The sequence below is a fragment of the Lepisosteus oculatus genome, unplaced genomic scaffold (genome assembly GCF_040954835.1).
Source record: "Lepisosteus oculatus isolate fLepOcu1 unplaced genomic scaffold, fLepOcu1.hap2 HAP2_SCAFFOLD_70, whole genome shotgun sequence".
Taxonomy (NCBI): domain Eukaryota; kingdom Metazoa; phylum Chordata; class Actinopteri; order Semionotiformes; family Lepisosteidae; genus Lepisosteus; species Lepisosteus oculatus.
The window spans coordinates 363301-381327 of record NW_027168257.1 but is presented as its reverse complement, the minus strand read 5'-3'; the positions used below and the strand labels follow the sequence as shown (position 1 = coordinate 381327).

The 18027-nt window shown below is 49.3% G+C and overlaps 6 non-coding genes and 1 pseudogene across 6 annotated transcripts; 4 read left to right on the top strand and 3 right to left on the bottom strand.

The window, feature by feature from the left end:
• The first annotated feature begins 3814 nt into the window (after positions 1–3814).
• LOC138233654 (U4 spliceosomal RNA) lies at positions 3815–3956 on the top strand. Its single transcript, XR_011187584.1, has one exon. It is a non-coding gene; the product is annotated as a U4 spliceosomal RNA (small nuclear RNA).
• An 822-nt stretch (positions 3957–4778) lies between these two features.
• trnag-ucc (transfer RNA glycine (anticodon UCC)) lies at positions 4779–4850 on the bottom strand. The gene has a single exon. It is a non-coding gene; the product is annotated as a tRNA-Gly (tRNA).
• A 650-nt stretch (positions 4851–5500) lies between these two features.
• LOC138233653 (U4 spliceosomal RNA) lies at positions 5501–5642 on the top strand. Its single transcript, XR_011187583.1, has one exon. It is a non-coding gene; the product is annotated as a U4 spliceosomal RNA (small nuclear RNA).
• A 797-nt stretch (positions 5643–6439) lies between these two features.
• Positions 6440–6511, bottom strand: trnag-ucc (transfer RNA glycine (anticodon UCC)). Its single transcript has one exon. It is a non-coding gene; the product is annotated as a tRNA-Gly (tRNA).
• A 650-nt stretch (positions 6512–7161) lies between these two features.
• LOC138233779 (U4 spliceosomal RNA) lies at positions 7162–7303 on the top strand. Its single transcript, XR_011187701.1, has one exon. It is a non-coding gene; the product is annotated as a U4 spliceosomal RNA (small nuclear RNA).
• Positions 7304–8125: 822 nt separating this feature from the next.
• On the bottom strand, positions 8126–8197 carry trnag-ucc (transfer RNA glycine (anticodon UCC)). Its single transcript has one exon. It is a non-coding gene; the product is annotated as a tRNA-Gly (tRNA).
• Positions 8198–8847: 650 nt separating this feature from the next.
• LOC138233668 (U4 spliceosomal RNA) lies at positions 8848–8996 on the top strand (annotated as a pseudogene).
• The last annotated feature ends 9031 nt before the right edge of the window (positions 8997–18027 follow it).

Below are 18027 nucleotides of genomic sequence, written 5' to 3'. Positions count from 1 at the left end.
CGCAGGAAAGTGCATTTCATGCAGAGACCAGGAGGGACCTGTTTACACCAAGAGTGGTCGGAGTATGGAACAATGCGCCCAGCCCTGTTGCTGGAGTCGATTCTTGATTAGATTTTGGGCTCACTAAGAGGCCCCCGCTGGGTACTAATCTTTCTGTTGTTCTCGCAGGTGTTGCGCTGCTTTTGAGCCGACAGCTCGTCTTGTTCTGTCGGGACAGCCCAATTGCAAATGATCGGCTCCAGGTACAGAAAAAACGTGCGTTTGGTACAAGAGTGCATGAACGCACCGGAAGTACATTGGGAACAAATGACTGGTGGTTCAAGACCTCTGTGAAGTGCAGGAGCGTGCAAGAAGAGGCTGTTTGCATCCAGTCTCGAACCTGGGACCTTTCGCATGTTAGGCAAACATGATAACCACTACACTACGGAAACCTGTACGGTTTGTTGCTGGTGTATCGCTTGCGTTTCGGGCTGAGAAAGGGACGCGTCATTTTAGGTAGGGGGCGCTGGAGAGAGGAACAAAGGGAGCGATGAAACAAAATGCCGAAACCCGGGATCGAGCCAGGGACCTTTAGAACATACTCTCACGAATCGTTAGAATATGTGCGTTTGATCATCAATTGCGTAACAACCACATTCGTTCGACTTGAGCCATCAAGCTCATAGTTTTCAAATCTTGAAAGCTGTCATTGAGCACATCATAGTCTGCAGTACGCCCCGTAACTTGCGTACTTCAACAGAAAGAAGAGCAGACAGCTCCATAAATATGCGAGGCGCAGAGAGTGCAAGGCGAGCCGCACACGTTTCGGTGGCTGAGAGAGGGCAGTTTTTGCTTCTGCATTTCCCAAGTAAGGACGCATGACAACAAGCGATTGCGGTGCTCATTTACGACATAGTGGTGATGAGTTTTCAGTACGTGTTCTTTTGAACGAGCAATGAGGTTGCTGCCTTGGACAGCTGACTGCACGCTCTCATTGTGCCACGTGATGAGTATTCACCAGGCTCGTTCAGTCATTAGTCACATTCCATCGTTTGCTATAAGCAGATGCTGCAAGGTGATGTGGATATCAGTTCTCAGTCTTGTGGACGAGGACAAAAAGAGCACACAAGGGCTCAGCCGGGAGTTGAACCCGGGACCTCCCACACCCTAAGCGAGAATCATACCCCTAAACCAATGAGCCACGGCAGCACTTTCTATTTTATCCTGTCAGCGAGCTTGAGGACGGGGGAGAGGCGTCATTCGCTCGTCCAGTCAGACCTTTAGCTTGCATGGTACAGCGCTCGCTTTGCATGCGAGAGGTAGCGGGATCGTTTCCCACGTCCTCCAGGTGTGTGCTTAGAGCTTGATGTGCTGAAAGGTGTCCTTTAGCCTGTGGTCACACCTTGCATGGAGAGCGTCATGCAGCTGTCAATCATTTCGCAGCCACGCCCCCTCTTCATCTTCTCTCTGCCTTAAGCGTCTCCGCCACTCTCTCTTGACATTTCATGTCAGCATGTCAGAAGTCCGAGTGACGTTTTTAATGGCTGAGTGAGGGCACGATGCTGAAGCAGAGAGGCCACTTCAGCCAGAGAGACTTGTGCTAGGTGAGATCTGAAAAACGGACTCGCAACAGAAACAGACCAAAAAAGTATCGGTGAGATCAAAAGGCAAATGCAACATCCAGCAGAGGGCGTCTGAAGATTAGGGAACGGGCGACTGAAATCCATATGAGGCAAACTTTCCGGCTGTGCACTGCAGCTGGCCTCGTTGGCGTAGTTGGTAGCGCGTCAGTCTCTTTATCTGAAGGTCCTGAGTTTGATCCTCACACGGGGCATGGCTGCTTGCTCTTTTCAAACACTTGCGGCAACTGTTCGCTCATAACCACGTCTGGAATGCGTGACCTTTACACGGGGGAGAAGCAATGCCGCATCCCTTTTCTAAAGAACATTCATATTCAGAAATAAGTCAAGAAATTTGCCATTACTTTTGCTGTCAGCCTGCCCATGTTGCCAAAGAAAGATTCACTCGGCGTCAACATGACAGAAAAGCGATCACTTGAAAACACTGTTCCACACTCCGTAAGCAAGAACTTCAGTGTTTGCAGTCACCCGATATGCCGATAGTCAAAGGAGCACAAAACACGAAGCGTCAAAAGACAAGATGAGTTGATGGAAAGACCGTTGAATTGATGAGCACAAAAGTTCAGCTCGTACAATAGGCAACGAAGGTCCCGGCGTCATCATCGCACTTGAAAGGACTGCCTTGCAGACTAAGGGCAGTGGGAGGTTGCTGTTTTGAGATGGAGGCATTGGGATGGTGGGCCGAGATCTATTCTTCTTAAGGAATTCTTCATCGTGAAAGATCGGTCCACAGGTCATCCAAAGAACTTACAAATTTTTTGGACTCAGGGAATCACGTCTTGAAAATACGGCTTGGACGCGTAACGGCATTCTATCCAACTATCCAACTGCAGGACTTGAGGGTTTTTTGTGCTTTGTTCTGTTTTCGTTGACATCGCATTCGTAAGAGCGTCAAAAAAAGGCAATTCCAGCATCTAACACGAATAAAAGGGCTATTGAAACTGCAGGGCTGCGCAGCTTCTAAAATCCTTGCACACAATTCTCCGTTATTGTTACTTCCTTCTTTCTGTCTAACAAAGTTCCCTTTTCCTAACCGGACGGGGAGACTTTATCATTCCAACTTGAAGCCAGCCTTAAGTCCTCTGAGGCGCATTTGTCTGCTAGCATGCTTTTGTGAAAGTTCAAATTTGGACAAACACAATCTGTGGCGTTTAGCGTGACATAGTCTTGCAGGCATCGTGCTGTCTCACTGCAATACTATACCGCTGGAGGAAACAGTCCATCTGGCCATGAAACTCATTTGAACGTCTAGCTACAGCAATATCATGATTTATTCAGGATGTGTGGAATCAGCACGTCCCGGAGACAGCTTCCGAAATCGTGAGCATTCTCTGGTGGTGTCCTGCTGGGATCCTGTGGGCGTGTGTTGGTGGTATAGTGGTGAGCATGCAAAAGCCACTGCATTGGTCAGGAATCGAACCCGAGCCTCTTACTTGGCAGGCAAGAATTCTTCCACTGAACCACCAATGCTCAATACCTGTACCTTCAAAAAAGACGCTTTTTTGGTGCTCTGTTCAAAAAGCGTCGACATCTGTTTCCAGCTGCAAAATGCCATCCGCGGACGCTGAAGAATTTATTTATTTAGACACCGCTCAGAATCCCCTGTAAGATTCTCCCTCAGTTCCTTTGAGCAGTGTTTTACCTCTTTCAAAAGGTTTCACTTTCCTAGTCACATTCCAAGGCTCATCGAACCCGGGCTGTTTCCTCCAGCGGTATAGTATTGCAGTGAGACAGCAAGATGCCTGCAAGACTATGTCACGCTAAACGCCACAGATTGTGTTTGTCCGTTCGTGTCAGTCGTCCTGCAGCCACGGGAAGTGGGACACAAACATGCTGCAATGCTTTCAAGACGTTAGGATTTGTTTGTGTAACATCCGAGAAGAGTACTTGTGGCTTGAATGTGAACTGTACGTGCCCGCCCCCTTTCCTCTGTAGTGCATGAGTTCCTCCCGGCACGCCCTTCGTCATTGTTCTGTCATCTTGTATTTAAAGGGTTGTATTTCTGCTGCTGAAAATAAGCAACGGTTTTCTCACAACGCCCTTTGTTCCCAACGGAGCCCTTGTCTGTCATGAAATTCTTCAAAACCTCAAGCTAGAAGAAGAAGACGACAAATATGAAGCGTTACCGCAACGACATGCCATGAGACGATCGATAACGATTTCCATAGGATCCCCGCGGTTGCCTGGCAACCGTCAGCTTTGCGCAGTGGCAGTATCGTAGCCTGTGAGGTTTAGCCGAGGCGCGATTATTGCTAGTTGAAAACTTTTCCCAATACCCCGCTTCCGCCGGTTTGCAATACAATCGGCGAAAGCAATTTTTGACAGTCTCGTCAGAGACTGAGCAAGGTGTTTAAAGACAGATTTGGTCATGGTGACATCATGGTAGAAAGAAACGAGCTTGTTACGTGTCAACAGAAACGCTCTTTAGCTCTTTCAGCGTTATGCAGAGAACAGCGTCTGTCGAGATCACTTTTGAGTCAGCGCGAAACGCCGTGTGCTGTCAGTTTGATTTCATATTGCTCGTAGCGGCGCCCGGCTTTTGTCTGTCAAACGTTAGGTTGCGCTTCTTCATGCTGCATCGTCGGCATGAGTGGAGCTTTTTAAACGTCTGTACTTACTGCGCACCATAAGAAATGGTTTGTCCCCGTTCAAAAGAGATTGTGCGATGTCCTGCAGCGTTCGCAAAGCAAACCTTTGACAGTTTGAAAAGAGGAATTTATTCTGCTTCCTGTGCGTGCAGTAGTTACAAAGTTGAACGTCTTTACACGATGTGCTGCAGTTTTCAGTGGGCGGGCTTTGTCAGATGGCTTGGAAAAACGCACTGAGACATCATGAGCAGTGTCCGGCATGTTTTCTGTGTATAGCTGTCTTTTAACGCATACAGAATTCATTCGAAATCATTGATTTCTCCTATTAACAAGGGTCCCTTTTTGAACCTGCCAGAAGCATTCTTTCAATGTAACAGATTTACTCCGGGGAAAGGCAGCATGACATTGAGAGTAGCTCAAGCTTTCAGCACCCGTATCGGACTGCGTGTATGCAGACACCGCTCAGAATCCCCTGTAAGATTCTCCTTCAATTCCGTTTTGCTCTTTCAAAAGGCTTCGCTTTGCTAGTCACAATCCAAGGCTCATGACAGCATTTGGAACCAATCGGCACTGCGTTGGCCGGGAATCGATCCCTGGTCAACTGCTTGGAAGGCAGCTATGCTCACCACTATACCACCAACGCACGCCCACAGGCGCCCTGCAGGACACCACCAGAGAATGCTCACGATTTCGGAAGCTGTCTCCGGGACGTGCTGATTCCACACATCCTGAATAAATCATGATATTGTTAGTTGCTGTAGCTAGACGTTCAAATGAGTTTCATGGCCAGATGGACTGTTTCCTCCAGCGGTATAGTATTGCAGTGAGACAGCACGATGCCTGCAAGACTATGTCACGCTAAACGCCACAGATTGTGTTTGTCCGTTCGTGTCAGTCGTCCTGCAGCCACGGGAAGTGGGACACAAACATGCTGCAATGCTTTCAAGACGTTAGGATTTGTTTGTGTAACATCCGAGAAGAGTACTTGTGGCTTGAATGTGAACTGTACGTGCCCGCCCCCTTTCCTCTGTAGTGCATGAGTTCCTCCCGGCACGCCCTTCGTCATTGTTCTGTCATCTTGTATTTAAAGGCTTGTATTTCTGCTGCTGAAAATAAGCAACGGTTTTCTCACAACGCCCTTTGTTCCCAACGGAGCCCTTGTCTGTCATGAAATTCTTCAAAACCTCAAGCTAGAAGAAGAAGACGACAAATATGAAGCGTTACCGCAACGACATGCCATGAGACGATCGATAACGATTTCCATAGGATCCCCGCGGTTGCCTGGCAACCGTCAGCTTTGCGCAGTGGCAGTATCGTAGCCTGTGAGGTTTAGCCGAGGCGCGATTATTGCTAGTTGAAAACTTTTCCCAATACCCCGCTTCCGCCGGTTTGCAATACAATCGGCGAAAGCAATTTTTGACAGTCTCGTCAGAGACTGAGCAAGGTGTTTAAAGACAGATTTGGTCATGGTGACATCATGGTAGAAAGAAACGCTCTTTAGCTCTTTCAGCGTTATGCAGAGAACAGCGTCTGTCGAGATCACTTTTGAGTCAGCGCGAAACGCCGTGTGCTGTCAGTTTGATTTCATATTGCTCGTAGCGGCGCCCGGCTTTTGTCTGTCAAACGTTAGGTTGCGCTTCTTCATGCTGCATCGTCGGCATGAGTGGAGCTTTTTAAACGTCTGTACTTACTGCGCCCCATAAGAAATGGTTTGTCCCCGTTCAAAAGAGATTGTGCGATGTCCTGCAGCGTTCGCAAAGCAAACCTTTGACAGTTTGAAAAGAGGAATTTATTCTGCTTCCTGTGCGTGCAGTAGTTACAAAGTTGAACGTCTTTACACGATGTGCTGCAGTTTTCAGTGGGCGGGCTTTGTCAGATGGCTTGGAAAAACGCACTGAGACATCATGAGCAGTGTCCGGCATGTTTTCTGTGTATAGCTGTCTTTTAACGCATACAGAATTCATTCGAAATCATTGATTTCTCCTATTAACAAGGGTCCCTTTTTGAACCTGCCAGAAGCATTCTTTCAATGTAACAGATTTACTCCGGGGAAAGGCAGCATGACATTGAGAGTAGCTCAAGCTTTCAGCACCCGTATCGGACTGCATGTATGCAGACACCGCTCAGAATCCCCTGTAAGATTCTCCTTCAATTCCGTTTTGCTCTTTCAAAAGGCTTCGCTTTGCTAGTCACAATCCAAGGCTCATGATAGCATTTGGAACCAATCGGCACTGCGTTGGCCGGGAATCGAACCCGGGTCAACTGCTTGGAAGGCAGCTATGCTCACCACTATACCACCAACGCACGCCCACAGGCGCCCTGCAGGACACCACCAGAGAATGCTCACGATTTCGGAAGCTGTCTCCGGGACGTGCTGATTCCACACATCCTGAATAAATCATGATATTGTTAGTTGCTGTAGCTAGACGTTCAAATGAGTTTCATGGCCAGATGGACTGTTTCCTCCAGCGGTATAGTATTGCAGTGAGACAGCACGATGCCTGCAAGACTATGTCACGCTAAACGCCACAGATTGTGTTTGTCCGTTCGTGTCAGTCGTCCTGCAGCCACGGGAAGTGGGACACAAACATGCTGCAATGCTTTCAAGACGTTAGGATTTGTTTGTGTAACATCCGAGAAGAGTACTTGTGGCTTGAATGTGAACTGTACGTGCCCGCCCCCTTTCCTCTGTAGTGCATGAGTTCCTCCCGGCACGCCCTTCGTCATTGTTCTGTCATCTTGTATTTAAAGGCTTGTATTTCTGCTGCTGAAAATAAGCAACGGTTTTCTCACAACGCCCTTTGTTCCCAACGGAGCCCTTGTCTGTCATGAAATTCTTCAAAACCTCAAGCTAGAAGAAGAAGACGACAAATATGAAGCGTTACCGCAACGACATGCCATGAGACGATCGATAACGATTTCCATAGGATCCCCGCGGTTGCCTGGCAACCGTCAGCTTTGCGCAGTGGCAGTATCGTAGCCTGTGAGGTTTAGCCGAGGCGCGATTATTGCTAGTTGAAAACTTTTCCCAATACCCCGCTTCCGCCGGTTTGCAATACAATCGGCGAAAGCAATTTTTGACAGTCTCGTCAGAGACTGAGCAAGGTGTTTAAAGACAGATTTGGTCATGGTGACATCATGGTAGAAAGAAACGAGCTTGTTACGTCTCAACAGAAACGCTCTTTAGCTCTTTCAGCGTTATGCAGAGAACAGCGTCTGTCGAGATCACTTTTGAGTCAGCGCGAAACGCCGTGTGCTGTCAGTTTGATTTCATATTGCTCGTAGCGGCGCCCGGCTTTTGTCTGTCAAACGTTAGGTTGCGCTTCTTCATGCTGCATCGTCGGCATGAGTGGAGCTTTTTAAACGTCTGTACTTACTGCGCCCCATAAGAAATGGTTTGTCCCCGTTCAAAAGAGATTGTGCGATGTCCTGCAGCGTTCGCAAAGCAAACCTTTGACAGTTTGAAAAGAGGAATTTATTCTGCTTCCTGTGCGTGCAGTAGTTACAAAGTTGAACGTCTTTACACGATGTGCTGCAGTTTTCAGTGGGCGGGCTTTGTCAGATGGCTTGGAAAAACGCACTGAGACATCATGAGCAGTGTCCGGCATGTTTTCTGTGTATAGCTGTCTTTTAACGCATACAGAATTCATTCGAAATCATTGATTTCTCCTATTAACAAGGGTCCCTTTTTGAACCTGCCAGAAGCATTCTTTCAATGTAACAGATTTACTCCGGGGAAAGGCAGCATGACATTGAGAGTAGCTCAAGCTTTCAGCACCCGTATCGGACTGCGTGTATGCAGACACCGCTCAGAATCCCCTGTAAGATTCTCCTTCAATTCCGTTTTGCTCTTTCAAAAGGCTTCGCTTTGCTAGTCACAATCCAAGGCTCATGACAGCATTTGGAACCAATCGGCACTGCGTTGGCCGGGAATCGAACCCGGGTCAACTGCTTGGAAGGCAGCTATGCTCACCACTATACCACCAACGCACGCCCACAGGCGCCCTGCAGGACACCACCAGAGAATGCTCACGATTTCGGAAGCTGTCTCCGGGACGTGCTGATTCCACACATCCTGAATAAATCATGATATTGTTAGTTGCTGTAGCTAGACGTTCAAATGAGTTTCATGGCCAGATGGACTGTTTCCTCCAGCGGTATAGTATTGCAGTGAGACAGCACGATGCCTGCAAGACTATGTCACGCTAAACGCCACAGATTGTGTTTGTCCGTTCGTGTCAGTCGTCCTGCAGCCACGGGAAGTGGGACACAAACATGCTGCAATGCTTTCAAGACGTTAGGATTTGTTTGTGTAACATCCGAGAAGAGTACTTGTGGCTTGAATGTGAACTGTACGTGCCCGCCCCCTTTCCTCTGTAGTGCATGAGTTCCTCCCGGCACGCCCTTCGTCATTGTTCTGTCATCTTGTATTTAAAGGGTTGTATTTCTGCTGCTGAAAATAAGCAACGGTTTTCTCACAACGCCCTTTGTTCCCAACGGAGCCCTTGTCTGTCATGAAATTCTTCAAAACCTCAAGCTAGAAGAAGAAGACGACAAATATGAAGCGTTACCGCAACGACATGCCATGAGACGATCGATAACGATTTCCATAGGATCCCCGCGGTTGCCTGGCAACCGTCAGCTTTGCGCAGTGGCAGTATCGTAGCCTGTGAGGTTTAGCCGAGGCGCGATTATTGCTAGTTGAAAACTTTTCCCAATACCCCGCTTCCGCCGGTTTGCAATACAATCGGCGAAAGCAATTTTTGACAGTCTCATAAGTCTTATGAGAGGAAAGGCAAAAACTACAGGGAAGTCCTGCCCAGGCCAGCACTCCCACGGTCTCCCAACTACAGGAGCAGTGCTCCAAGCAGCTGCTTGACCCGCCAGGTAAAGCACACCCCCTTTTCATCCCTGAAGAAGAGTGGATCTCCCTGTCCGGTAATGAATGGGAGTCCTTTCTGTGCACCCTGGTACCTCAGGGGGTCCAGGACTACCACCCCATGGTGGTGGGAGGGGGTCCAGGTGGCAGAAGTGCAGGTTGATGATGTAATTCTTAGCCTCAGCTCTGAGAAGTCCATAATCAGTGAAGGGCTGTTCGAGGACCTGTCGCGAAGCTGTCAGGTGACCCTGGTGACGCAGTCACAGGTTCTGTGGTGGGCACCCCCATCTCATAGGTCCATTTGGAGCAAAGGAAGCTGTGTAGCTTCCATCTCCATCGGAAAAAGGAAGTTTGCTCACTACTTCCTATTGGAAGTACCTATTGGTTCGACTGGGCGCCCAGCTGGACACAGTAAACAGTGTGCTGTGGACACGGGTGGACCCAGATGCCCACTCTCTAAGCGGTGACCCCGAGAACATTCGGTCAGGTCAGACGATTCCTCAGGCCTGCCAGGTAGTAAACGAATCGGACCTGATCGTTCCTGTGTCAACAGCAGGGTTTCCAGTACGCCTTGTCCTAAAGAAGGGACAGAGAATGGACGCTGAGATGGTTTTCTTCCAACCATCAGCTCAGTTTATCAGACTGAACCTAGCAGTCTGTTGTACCCCCAGACTGGAACGGAATGGCCGAGCCACCTGCCTGTTGGTGCAGAACATAGCAAAACAAGATGTCAAAATCCCTGCTCGCACTGACATGGGACTGGTAATTGACAATGGTTTCTATGATTTCGAACTGGCCATCCCAGTACTGGGGCAGCTCCCTGGTCCCTTGGCCAGGGAGGGGGGAACCGAGCAGGTGTACTACACCTACCCCCGGCGGATGATTGCAATTATGCCAATAGAGGGATTCTGCAACCAGGAGGTGTGCAGGGTGGACCTTAGCGATAAGGATGAGATGGTTGTGTACACAGTACACGCAGGTGTTCCGATGGACCACTCAGCCGAGAGTACGACCCGGGATACCGCCATGCCGTCAAAAGCGGGGTTCCTAGAGCAGGTACAGGAACAGGTTGGCAAGGCAGATGCCCTGGAAACGGAAAGCCAGCGTCAGCAGCTGCGTCAGAATTTCCAGGATTTCCGGGAAGTGTTTGCACGGGACGCCTATGACTGCGGGGTGACGGATTTGAACACAGTGCGCATTCCAACGGCCCCTGGCGCCCGCCCAACCTATGTCAGGCAGTATCGCATTCCCCTCACGGCATACGAGTCCATAAAGCAGACGTTGGATGCTCTACTAGAGCGTCAGATCATAAGGGAGTGTAACTCCACTTATAACTCCCCACTGTGGCCGGTGCTGAAACCCAATGGTAAATGGCGTCTGACCATTGACTACCGGCAGCTGAATAAACAGGTTCCTTTGTCACGATGGCCAATGATCTACCTAGATCAGGAGTTAGCCAAGGTGACAACAGCGAAATATTTCACCACAGTGGATGTGGCCAATGGGTTCTGGACCCTTAAGGTAGAACCAACAGACCAGTACAAACTGGCCTTTTCCTTTGGAAACAGGCAGTTCACCTGGAATCGATGCCCCTTTGGGTATTCCAACTCCCCAGCGGAGTTCAACATATTTCTGCACCAAGCCATGAGTGATGCAGCCGCCAGGGGCAACCTGGTCTATGTGGACGATATTCTGATGAGGAGTCAGACCTGGGAAGAACACATGGCCGAGATCAGGCATGTGTTGACCCAGCTCTCCTGTGCAGGGGCCAAACTGTCCCTGGCTAAGGGACAGTGGTGTAGGACCCAAGTGGAGTACGTGGGACTGTTGGTTGGAGCCCAAGGCATACAGCCACAGTCCAGCAGAGTCCAAGCTATCCAGAATATGAAGTCGCCCACTAACCTGTCTGAACTGCGCAGCTTTCTGGGAGTATGTAATTATTCCCAGCAGTTCATTGAGGATTACGCTGAAATAGCAAGGCCCCTCCACAAGCTGTTGCAGAAAGACGTGCCCTTTGAGTGGGGGCCTTCCCCAGAACAGGCTGTGATGGAGCTGAAGCGCAGACTCGGTAGTGCGCCGAGCTTGGCCTACCCTGACAAAAATAAGGTCTTCTACCTTGAAGCAGGGTTCTCAGAGCACTGCCTTGGGGCTGCTCTGAGTCAGGAATATAACCAAGAGCGAAGGGTGGTGGCATATGCCAGTCGAGCCCTGAGCCCAGTGGAGCAAAAGTTCTTGGACTGCGAGAAGGCCCTGTTGTCTACGGTCTGGTCGGTAGAACACTTCCGTAGTTATGTTGGGGGACAAAAGATCATCATCGAAACCTGCCACCAACCTGTGACATTCCTGCATAGCCAGAGACTGAAAGCGGGCAGGGTGTCAAATAGCAGGATTGTGGCATGAATGATGGCCCTACAAGGCTATGAGATAGAGGTACGTTATGCACAGAGCAAGAAAATGTACCTGGGACAGGGCCTGGCTTTGGGCCAAGTGTGTCACGGCTGTGACACTGACATGGAAGCTCCAGAAACAATTCCCGCTGCTGAGCTACCGAACAATCATCGGTACTACGATGAGAACGTGGGCCAGGGCTTACCCATGGCCTATGTTGACGGTTGCTCTTTTCGCCACGAACAGCAGGTGCTAGCAGGGGTAGGAGTAGTCTGGCAAGACAATACTCCCTGTGGGCCGACCCGCTATAAGCTAGGACCAAAGACTAGTCAGTATGCGGAAGTAGCTGGGGTGCTGATCACCCTCCAGCAGGCCCTGACACATGGCCTTAAACAGTTTGTCATCTGTAGTGACTCGAACTACGCCCGACATAGCTTCGTGTCTCACGTTCCGTATTGGAAGGGTAACGGCATGAAAAATGCCCGGGGCAAGGAAGTAAAGAACAAAGAGTTGTTCCTGGCCAGTGACAAGCTCACGACCGAGGCTGGAATGATGGTTTACTGGAGGAAGGTGAAGGGACACTCCCAGGTGAAGGGACCCGACAAAGACGGGAATGATGAGGCCGACCGGTTGGCCAAATCTGGCGCCTTAGAGGGTGAACCCTGGCAGTTCCAGCAGGAATGGCTACCCCCAGAATTCGTGGCTGAGGTCAAGGCGGTCACCCGAAGCAGGGCTAGACAGGATGTCGGAGCTGACCCTCAATCTGTAGTGCTTGGGTCACAGGGTTTTAACACCGATCTTGCGGAAATGCAGAAACAGGACCCAGCAATTGGGCAAATGTATCAGCATATCGCTGACCCAGTGCGTCAACCTCTTTCGGAGCAGGTGCTGAGCCAGTCTCTGGAGCTGAAGGAGCTGGCAGAGGTGAAAGACAACCTAAAAATTATAAAGGGGTTGTTGGTTTGTGTACCAGTTGCACAAGGTGTCCCAAAGTGGGTAGTTCCCCACTGTCATCGGGGGGTCATGATCCAACATGCTCATGACGAACCCTGTGGGGGTCACCGGGGAATCAAGGCTACATACGACACTATCCAGCAGGTGGCATTCTGGACTCACATGGGCCAAGACATCGCCGCGTATGTAAAGGGGTGTCTGACGTGTAGCCAGTTCCAACCATCACGGCCCTTGCACCGTGCACCACTCCAGAAAAAGGGCATGACATTCACCTGGTCCAATCTTCAAATGGATTGGGTGGGGCCGCTGGTGAGGTCATCCAGAGGGAACAAATATTTCCTCACTGTTACGTGTGCATTCACAAAATGGATTGAGTGCCTCCCAGCACCCAACGACACGGCAGAGACAACTGCAGTGCTGTTGGTGAACCATGTGTTCAGTCGATGGGGATTCCCCCTGACCGTGGTCTCGGATCGGGGAACCCATTTCACAGCTACAGTAATGGCAACCCTGTGGAATATGCTTGGGGTCAAGACCCAGTTGCATATCTCCTACCACCCTCAATCCTCGGGCCAGGCAGAAAGGGCAAACCGAACGGTGGTTAGTATGCTCAAAAAGTTTGTCTCCAACAGCAGTAGGGACTGAGACATTAAGCTGCCCCTGGTTCTGATGGCCATCCGAGCTACGCCCCATTGCTCTACGGGGGTCCCACCTTTTGAGATGATGACAAGTCGGAAGATGACTCTTCCCCTACACTGTCTTTATGGGGTGGAGGACCTGAGCACGACGGGGGCTGCTACGGCCCATCAGTATGTGTCAGACCTGCGAGCACATCTGCAGGCAACCTTTGCTTTTGCCCAGAACAATCTGGGAAGGAGTGCAGAGGGTAGGAAAGCATACTATGACTGAAAGGCAGTTAACCAGGAACTCCAAGTAGGAGACAAGGTCCTGTACTTCCAATTTGCCAAACCCACAGGGGTGGCCCGGAAGTACTTACCCAGTTGGACAGGACCCCACGAGATTGTCGATAAGGTATCACCGGTAGCTTATCGAATTCAGATTGAGAAGGGAAGGCAATCTCTGGTCTACAAGTGGGTGCATCGCAACCACCTCCGGTTGTATCGCCCACCTCAAATGGCGCCGGAGAACACAGAATAGGGTTAAACGTCCAAACCCGATCAAAGAGGGGGGTGCCCCTTTGTAGCTGCAGGCAGTTAGGTACTGTACTGTAGGTCCTGCTAGGAAAATATATTCAAAATTATAGTGGAACTGTACCATGTGCCTCATCTATGTTCCAGAATGGGAATCCTAAAACTGCCACGGCTGGTCCTGACAGTACTGTGGATCGCCTCGACACAGCCCCTTGAAGTTGTGGAACCTGGTCCTCCTACCGGCATAGTCCTGCAGGAAACCATAGTCCTCTCCATGGAAATCTTTATGGTACAATCTTTTTTTTTTCTTATAAAATATACTTTATTCCGAAAAAAAACACATCTCAAAAGGAAACATCTCACACGATAACACTCCACAAAATTAAAACATCGGCGGAACGGCGGTGATTGTCCGTTATCAATCCTTGCAAGGGTGGGCGTATTTGCGCTATTATGAGAGTCCCTCCAAACCCTACCGCTTGCTGTAAACCATTAATCCCTGTACAGGGTCCATAGGCCTTTCCAGCGCTCCTTTGCCGTGGGGAAACCCCATTTAGCAACGTCGCGCTTCATCCTCCTCCTGAGGTCCGCCAGGATCCTCTCTTCCAGCTCCCTCGCTCCCCACTTGTTGTTGTGCCGGATGAGATTGTTCCTCGCGTCCCACAGGCCTTTCTTTGTGAGGGACAGCAGCAGCCACATCAGGAACTGCGTCCCCCTGTCCAGTCCGGTAGGTGCCAGCCCCAGCAGAATGTACTGGTAGCTGAGCACCGCATTCGTTTCCAGGAGTTGCATTATGTTGTCCATTCTGCCCCACGCCGCCTTGGCGAAGGGGCAGCTCCTTCACTTTATTAAGATACTGAAGAAAGATGTGGAGACGGGGGTTTGAATTTAAAACTTTCTGTAGGGGGTTTAGACTTTCAAGTCACAAGCTGGGGTTTATGGCAGGAAAGGGGGGTTAACTGATAAGGATTGCAGATGCAAGCTAGGAACCCCCCTGGGTGTAATGTTAAACTGACCATTTGTCCAGAACATCGTAAACTGGCCAAATACCATGAACCCCCCTCTTTACCATCAGACCGAGTGACGTCAGAAACGGAGAAGAAAACACTATATAACCCAAAAGTTTGTAACAGTACGGGGAACAATACTTCGGTTTTGTTGTTTCTTGCGGGAAACAAGACTTCGGCTTTATTGTTCCTTGCATGCAATAAACTCATCTGTTTTACTTCATCTCGGGATCAAGAACCTTATTTCTTCTGTTACAACAAATTTGGCGTAGTCGGCGGATGCTCCAGAAGGCGCAGAACTTCCCATCGGCAGGAGAGATGGTCAGCGCGCACATAACTAAGAGGTAAGGACTCCTCTTTTATTTAAAAGTCCTGACTCTCTCTGACCGATTGGGAAATCTCTGCTCCCTGCGAGAATCGCCCGAGATGACGGAGTAAACGTGAGTTTCTGAATTCCTCTGGCCCGGGGAAGACACCGGTGTATGTAATGGGTTGTTTGCTGTAAGCCCAGAATTTGGTCTGGCAGGGGTTCCGCGGTATTGTGTACAGGCGTTCGAAGCTGGTATATGCCTTAATTGCGCGTGGAGTTTTTGAACGGGTTTTGGACCCTTACCGTGAAGTTCAGGACTGGTGTGGGCCTTAATTGCGCCCGGAGTTCTGAAGGTCAGAACTGGTTTGGGCCTTAATTGCGCCCGGAGTTCTGAGGCTCAGGATCGGTGTGGGCCTTAATTGCGCCCGGAGTTCTGTGGCTCGGGATCGGTGTGGGCCTTAATTGCGCCCGGGGTTCTGGAGTGGTGCATTAAATGCACGTATAATCCAGGATTGGTGTGGGCCTTAATTGCGCCCGGGGTCCTGAGATTAGCTACGCCTTGATTGTGCACAGATTGGCGTGGCGTGGTTTTTTTGTTTTAAAGGAAACAGGAGTAGAAGAGATATATATATATATGTATGTATGTTTTTGGTGTTTTCCTTGTTTGTGAAATACATATACACACGCACGACACTAACATAAACACACCTCATAATAAAAGAGCAAAGCATTAAGTAGCAGGATTTAAAGGACGTTGAGACCCGAGAATCGCCCTGATTGAGCTCAGTGCGTAAGTCCACCCCGGGGCAAAAGCAGCGATGCTGGCGTTCTGGGGATGGTGAATTACTGATCAAGAAAGGGGGTTTTCGAGGTCTCGTTTCTTACCTGTGAACAGTGCGGTGTAAGCCCTCTCTAAAGTCTCGGAGAGGCATTTAGATCTGGAGGTAACAGACGCCCTTAGCTGAATGAGTGCAGTAATGCACAGGTTTTTCCAAGTGAAAACATCCCCCTACTGAATGAGCTGTTACCTCACACACGACAAAAGTAAATCTTAAAGAAACCAAACGTGTGCTAATTGGGTGTTTGAGAAAGTGGTGGAAGTATCTGATTACATATCGGAAAAGTGTAAATTGACTGAAAGGGAAGAGAAATATAGGAAGAAGCTGAGTCTGTCAGAAGGAGTTTGGGGCGAAGATGCCTGTAAAAAAGCGTATGAACATTGGAACAAAAACAAAGATTTAGCTGCAGCCCTGGTGATCGGCCGACACCTGAGGTGGCAGATTAGCATGAAGGAGAAATCAGAATGGGATAAAAAAGAGAAGGAGTTCACAGAAAAAATAAAAGCGTTAAATGAGAGGAAAGATAATTTATTTGCGGCAAAAGAGGTACTAGAAAAAAAGCTAAAAGAGGGAGTACAGGAGAATGAGAAACTAAAGAAGGAATTAACTCCTGGTCACGCTGCACTGGTTAATGTGCTACAGCCGGCGACTAAGTTATATCCTGCTCTCCCACAGGGGAACAAACAGGCAGGAAACGAAAATAATTGGGATCAATTCCCACAGTGGCCATATGGAGATGGGGGGTCGGATTGGGATAACACTTGGTATGAGTGTGATAAAGACGGATCAGAGTCTCCCCTGTTAGAGGGAGGGCGCCCGTAGGTCTGTACTCTCACTCGAAGTGGGAAAGGACTTGATGTAGCAGGGGCTGGCGCCGTTGATGACAGCGCCACTCTAGCTCCGTCTCGCACCCCGCCGAGGGGGTCCGTTCTCGCACCTACCTTCCCTGAATCCCCAATACGATCAAATCCAAAACCGGAGGATATTGACCGGTGGGCTAGAGAAGTACCGCACACAAAATTAGGGATGCAGCGAACCTGGAGTGCGCTTCAGGAATTAAAAGATACTTATGGTATCTCCCCCCTGACTGCCGCTATGATCCTCAGAAGGACAGGGGAAAAGCGTGTCGGAGAACTTAAACAATTGTGTGAGGATAACGGCAGGGGAGGGCGATGGGAATGGGTTTGGCGATGGCTTAAACAAAATTATCCACCAAAGACAGATTGGAAAAAGATATCTGCGCGTCAGCAAAAAGAAAGCGAGGATGTGGCTGACTTCACTGACCGCTTCGTCACACTCTGGCTGGAATGCTCAGGACTAAGTGACGAAGATGATGTGAATAGCGACGCCTCTGCTGTGATTAAACAAATTTATTTGGGCGGTCTTAAGCCTGATATAGCCAAAGCCCTTCAGTTAAAAGAGCCCGAAATAGGGCAAGATACGACTAAACAATTTGAGGAAATAGTTAAAATGGCACGGCAAATCGAGAGAAATATGTATGCTAAGGTGCGGGCAATACAAACAGGGTGGACACCCCCCATACTGAAGGGTGGAGCTGGCCCTGACACCCGACTAAATCCAAAAGGCGAAATTACAACTCGGTGCCATTATTGTAAAAATTTCGGACATTGGCAAAAGAATTGCAAAAAGCGATTAGCCAGTGAGGGCAGGATTGGAAGATACCGAGATCCCCCTTTCAATCCCTCAAATCGAGAGGGGCAAAAAAACCTGTTGTCACAATTACAGGATTTGAGCGAAGCAGACAAACGCGCTATCAGGGAGCTTTTAAACTAGGACTCCCCCTAGTGGCCTCCCTACGCCTATCTCAGGAACTGAGTGAAAAAGAGCTCAAATTACAATGCACGATTAATGGGATTCAAATGTCACTTTTATGGGACACTGGGGCTCAATTATCGTGTTTATCTGAACAGTCAGCCAAACGGTGTGGTGTCATGTTCACAGGGAGGGAGCTGGAGGCCACTGGTGTAGGGGGTAATCGAATAACACTCAGAGAAACTCAAAAACTCAAGATTAGACTAGGAGATGGGGAGGTAACATTTAATGCTGTCATGTGGGTAGGATCTACCCCAGATCTGTTGGGATGGGATGCTCTGAAATACCTACAAGGGGTTACATTAACCATACATGAGGAGAGGGTGGAGGTAAACATCTGGTCCCTCCAAAAAGACGAACTAAAAGGGCATTCAATTTGGACTATGGATAAGGACGAATGCGGGCTTCTGGATATGGAACCCGCCACATTTACTGGGAAATCCCCGCCATACACAAAGC